Source organism: Centrocercus urophasianus, unplaced genomic scaffold, assembly GCF_019232065.1.
Source record: "Centrocercus urophasianus isolate 14NV4802_14NV808 unplaced genomic scaffold, USGS_Curo_1.0 seq_11, whole genome shotgun sequence".
Lineage (NCBI taxonomy): Eukaryota > Metazoa > Chordata > Aves > Galliformes > Phasianidae > Centrocercus > Centrocercus urophasianus.
The window spans coordinates 68,304,848-68,311,105 of NW_024884253.1; the positions used below are offsets into that span (position 1 = coordinate 68,304,848).

At 38.7% G+C, this 6,258-nt stretch overlaps 1 long non-coding RNA gene across 1 annotated transcript in view; it reads right to left on the minus strand.

Moving 5' to 3' along the window:
• Window positions 1-5,269, minus strand: part of LOC122172077 — a 16,010-nt gene extending 10,741 nt beyond the window's left edge. Inside the window, exons 1-2 of the long non-coding RNA XR_006172176.1 lie at window positions 5,233-5,269; window positions 4,381-4,451 (exon numbers count right to left, since the gene is read on the minus strand). This is a non-coding gene — a long non-coding RNA (uncharacterized LOC122172077). The remainder of the gene's footprint in view (window positions 1-4,380; window positions 4,452-5,232) is intronic.
• Window positions 5,270-6,258: the final 989 nt, after the last annotated feature.

Consider the following 6,258-nt stretch of genomic DNA (forward strand, 5'->3'; position numbering starts at 1 on the left):
AAAAAAAAAAAAAAAAAAAAAAAAAAAAAAAAAAAAAAACTCAACAGATGGGAAGTATTCCTGTACAAAAAATAGAAATGGAGGAAGTGCCAGACCCTTGGAGTGCTGGGTCACTCCTCCGCATAGCACTCAGGAGCACCTGAAGCACTTTGGGCCACTTATCTCTATCAAATGTCTCCAATGGTCACTGAACATAGTGTGCAACTAGGAACAAAACAGTTAAAAAAAAAAAAAGACAGTGAAAACAAGCAGAAAAATAAACAGAAAATAGCATAGAAAAGAGGAAGAACTAAAATGTGAATGCCTCTGGGAGGAAGGAGGACTTGAAGGCAGGCAGCCCAGGTCTCTGGGTCTGCAGGCAGCAGCTGCCCATGCAAATTGCACAGAGGGTGCTCTCAGTTTTTAGTTCTGAACATATACTGGTTGTCAGTTCACTGCAAACCTGTTCTACAGCTGTGAACAACTTTGTCTGTATATACAGGGAGTACCTAAAAGGGTGAAAATGAAGTAACTTCTGCCTGACTTCAGGAGGAACATATACTGCAGCGTTGGCAGTGAAAACAAACAGTTAAAGCAGAAGTTTGTGCCGGGGTCCTGGAAACTGTCATCATCTAAGATGTCATCATCTAACACAAGAGGATATACAGCTGTCACCTGTGCTGTAGGGTTCAGTCCATGTGAAGATGAAAATGTCATGTCCACAGGAATCCATCCTACAAGAAAAACACCACTTCCAAAATCCAGAAAAAGGTGAGCAAAAGTGGCTGTTTTTGCTCGAGAAGATCTTAGTGACAGAGGCAGTTACGACATTTAAAGCCACAGCCCACTGATGCCAGAGCAGCAGCTTTGCAGTTCCCAAGAGACTGCTGCACAGATTAGACATCAGCCACAAAGCTATCCAGAAGTGGAAGGACTTGAGTTTAATGGGATGACAATTCTTTTATTCTAATCTTCTACACTTGGATTTGCACCTGAGCAAAAAAAGAGAATGCTCTGTCAGGAGCCAGTTGGAATAGGTAACTGGGTTTTGGGGATGCTCCTGGTCTGAATGCAGGGCTTTGAAAGATCGAATTCAAGAAAACAACCCTCAGTTTCCACTCAGCAAGAGCACAGGGTAAGGATACAGAGAGTGAGCTGAACATGCCAAAAAGTAAGGAGATCTCCAAGTGTGCCCTTGGAAGCAGTGCTGCCCAAAGACAGGTATGGAGTAAGGACATGTAAATTGAAGACTAATGGGGACACGGGCCCTTCAGCATTTACCACCTTATGCTCCAAACTGCACGTGATAGAATTCCAGGTGGTGTACAAATGTGAAGAGGATTTTCCTGGACCTTTTCCTGCAGTGAATTCCCCAAGCAGGTTTTTAAACCCAGATTCATTGAAATGCAAACCGCACTGTTTACAATCACGTATTGAGAAAGCACAAAGGTTCTGGGGCTGCAACCCAGAAAGGGACAGCAAAGAATGGAGATCTACTGGAGGGTCTACATTATGTAGAAGGCAGTAAGCATACAATCAAGTGTTTCTTCAAGTACCTGTAAGATTTCAATTATGATTAGCATTGTAAATATTTGCCCAATTAGTTCTCCATCTTTTTAGCTGGCTTTTTTTTTTTTTTTTAAAAAAAAAAAAAAGAAGTTTCCTGTACTAATTAAGCTCAAAATATTGGCTGCATGGCTGGTTTTCAACTCCTTCCTTCCTTTCTTCCATGCTGCCTTTCTAAAGAGACCTTCACCAAGCAGCCTCACAGGATCTTCACTTTATAAGACTGGTAATTAGCTGAAGCTTTGCTGAGCATGTGGAAATCTTCTGAGTAAAGTCATTATAATAGAGTTTAATGTTTCAGCCTATTGCTTTCATTTGCAAGATTATTGGCTTGATAAAAGAAACAGATTTTGACAATGCAATGGCTGTAGATACTTGAGAAATTGTGTCTGAACTCTTTTTTTTTTTTTTTTTTTTTTTTTTTTTAGTTAAGCATATAGTACAGTCCCTTATTTAAGGAGCACTGTGGCATTTCAGATGGGAAGTCCAGGCAGATGGTGAAAAGCAGGAATCGCTCAGTTTACACAATAGAGCACACTATCACCATTTGCATCATTACCAATTTTTGTGAGTTCAAATTTGTCTTGGTTTATAGAGAGGAAAAAAAGAAATACTCTTCTCTGCTCTTCCTGGTGGTGTTTGAGAGAAGCTGTGGTGCCCCATCCCTGGAGGCACTCAAGACCAGGCTGCACAGAGCCCTGGTCAGGCTGGCTATCACAGTGGGTGGCAGCCTTGCCCACAGCACAGAATGGGGCTGGGTGGGCTTTGAGGTCCCTTCCAACCCCAACCATTCTGTGATTCTATTATTGTATGAGACGATAGTTATAAATTTAAAGAAGAAATTCAGTGTTATTAATGAAAGCACAAATTTCACAGTGTATTCAGCTTCCTCCTATGGGAAGTGCAGTTTCAGAAAGGTAATCCATTCCAGGCAAGTCAGGCATCTGCCAGTGCAGCTGTCTGCATAAGCAATTTAAAGCAGAATACTTTGATAAAGTAGGTAATAAGCTGCTGCTGGAATAGGCATGGTAACAAAGAAAAAAAGTGAGTATGTTTGCAATAAGAGCCAGTTGATGGGAAAGGCAAACAAGTGGTGAATGAGTTAGAACCCCTGGCAGGGGCATACCAGGTGTTAATGTGCTACAGGGACTGAAGTGTCTTTTAAACCAAAAAAGGTGTGAAAGTCGGGCCAGGATAGGGATGGCTGTCTGCTTAACTTCCACCATAACCATCTGATGATGTGAGAAGATGAAACATCAATTTGGATTCAGTACTGAAATGTGAATTAAAAATTAATATGTTTTAATTTCCGTTAACGATATCTGAGGGTATAAATAAGAGTCTGTACACAAGACTTACTCACTTATCTTGATAAGAGTGTAAATGGTGGGAGCCAAAGACAATTTATCAGCACATTTTCTAAAGCCTGTGAATTTCAGATAGGAATTTATTCCAGACATGAAAATCTTAGAGTCCTTATAGCTAAATGAAATAGCTGCGTCCATCAGTAGATTAGTCAAATATTTTTCTGCAAATAATTTTATGACAATTGTAGCTTTTTTCTGCTAGCAAATTATTTACCAACAGGCTATGAATTTTGAATTTGTTCCAAAACCAATATCAACACATTTCTTGCATATAATTTCTGTCAGCTTGCCACGATGAGTGTTCACTGTTTATTTGTGCCATATGAATATTCATTCAAACTTGCAGTGATGTTTTTCTCTACTGATTCAGCAACAATCATATACACAACTAATTCAAACAGCTGTAATTTTTAAATCCTTGATCTGAAGCCCACCAGGAGCACTACAGCACTGTGAATCAGCTGTCTTTTTATCCAGACATTCTCAGAAGTGTTTGTGTTAGTACAATTGATGTTTTGTTCTTGATGAAGCCCCATGAAACCATCATCCTCAACTTTTCTCCTCAGTGCTACAGCACTAAATTCAGACACAGCTTTGTGTAACTGCTGAAGTTTGAGCAATTGATGTCAGTTTAGCATAGACTGGATCTATTACATTCCATTTATATGCAGAACAGATGAAATACAGTATCATAAGGATAATGGGTTGATTATGTGCTGATATTTTAATTGCCCAATTTCCTGATTAGAAAACGTTAATGCATTTCCAAATCAAAACAGATATCAAACTTTTCCATTTTCTGTTGCCTCCTATCCTTACTACATTTGTGTACTTCATTTTGTATTTTAAAGCAAAGAAAGAAAGAAGTACACTTGTGTAATACTTTCTGATACTATGTCTTTTTTTAATATCACCCAAGCTCACAGAGAAGTCATAAGGCAATGGTGAAGCTTTCCTTGTGATTTTAAGTTGATAATCACATGCATGTAGTCTCACAATAGCCTTTTCAAGAATACTTTCTATCATTACAAACTGTTGATAAATTGATCCACAGATATTGTAAAAGGGTTGTGAGCTTCAAGCATCTCTTTGATACAATTTTCAGTGTCTTGTGAGTGTCTCTGCAGTGATTCATTTCAAAGTTACTTTCCAGTTCCCAGGATTATTTGAGTGGAATAAAACCTGGGAACAGGATGAACACAAAGGAATGGATGGGGCTTTGAGCAACCTGGTCTAAAGGGAGGTGTCCCTGCCTATAGCAGGGCATTGGAGCTAGATGATCGTAAAAGGTCCCTTCCAACCCAAACCACTCTGTGAATCTATGACTGGTAAAACTTATCTAGGATTATATTCAGCATTGGTACGCAACTGGAATGAAGAGTTTCTCTTTTCAAAATTTGTGTGATAAGGTATATAAAAAACACATTTTTAAAGCAAAGCAAATACATTGCAATTATTGTTTATGTACCTTTAGTCCACCTTATTGGCCCTTTGTTTAAGGGAAAAATCATGAGTCCCAGTCAGGTTCATTGCTATACTCTGCAGATAAAAGGAAACAGTAAGCATGGCTAACAGTAAGCATATCTGAGTAAAACCTGCCTGAACCTACAGCCTCCTACTTCCCTACTGACAAGAATAAGGAGCAAGCTCAATAACAGGAACACAACTGTCCTTCCTGAGCTTGTGTGCTGAGCAGCTCCTGCCATTGAAGTACTCATTCCATCTGTTGGAAGCGTTCCGAGAAGATTCAGTAGCATAGCATACCTCAGTTCTGTCATGTGATTGTACCAACAGATGCAGCAAGCTAACAACCAGCTCACACGGTCCTTTCAATTAACAACTGCACTGATTGTTTCTTGGCAGCTTTTTTTTTTTTTTTCTTCTATAAATAGTAATTACACAGTAGTTAATCTTCAAAGTAGATTTTTCTAACCTCTTGGAACACCTATTTCTGTGCAGGTGATGTGAGACCTCTACGAAGTGCTAGAAAAAAGCAAAACAAGCTACAGAATAAAAGACAGGCTTCTGTCTTCTTGCAATTATACCAGAATGTCCAGAACTTCTTGAACTTCATAACTGATAATTTCGTAGGGCTTCATCAAAACCCTGTGAACAGCTTTAAGCTCAGGCTCAGACCTACAACTGATAATTTCTCTGATCTGAATGTGATATCTTGCAAAAAAACCAGGATTTTAAAATTATGGAGTATAAACGAGCAAGATATAATTAGGCTGCCTACATTGCCATGCAAAGATATTTCCCAGGGTCAGGCTTCCCAACTCTACATATGGCTCCCAACAGACATTGCTCAAAAACTCACTGTGGACATCCCCTGCTGCTTCTGTACAAGGTTCTCATTTTGGAAAGGAAACAGGATGTAGTAGTGTCTTCCTGCTATGAAGCAGGAGAGGAGTATACCACAGGGTTGGTGGGTTAGTCCACGTGGTGTGACAGTCATTTTTCATTTGGGGAATCAATCCTTGCAAGCTCTGTGGTGCAAACCTCTGTCTGTGGCATTATTGTGACTCTGTAGCTAACACACATAGATATTCCAACTGGATTAGGTCATTAACTATATCAGAATCAATATGAACCATCTGCTTAAATAAATACCAGATATGCACACAAACTATGAACATACATTTTCATTAACACGTAATATATATTATTATTTAATAGTGCTCAAATGCTTTAAAAAGGACAGCACAGTTTTATTTTCATTTTGCCTCTGAAATTCAGCTAAAACATTGTGCCTTTCAATGTTTTGGTTTTAAATAGCCAAAGCATTTGAAAACTACTACACTGCAATGTTAAGAGTTATTTTACCTTTTAATTAATAAAATGAAATGAATAATTTTGCTGATTATTATTATGCTGTAAATAGATATCAAGATATATGATTTAAAAAAAGGCAAATAAGATTTGATAGAGCAGATCCTGTTCCCAGAGGGACAGAAACCAGAACCTAGAAAAGGAAACAAAGCTATACTGCTTCATGTTGCTCATATAATCAAGTTTAGGACTGACTTCAAGAGATCAGTTCAAAAGGTAAAGCTCTAATAATGGAAAATAAAGTCAGCATTCCAGATTTTTTAATTTATATTCTAACCAAAATCACTAGGCTCAAGTCTTTAATCTCTTATGAAACTTAGGAGAATGAGGAAGGAGAAGGTGTTGCCACAGTCAGGAGTAAAGTACAGTTAACCTTTCCACCTTCAAACTGGGCCACTAGGGTGAATCATTTTCTCTCCTGCAAGTTCCTAAACAGCTTCAATTCACACGGCTGCCAAGGCTTTCAACTTCTTCCAAACAAAAGCAACAACCATACATGCCCTTGTTTCCTGGA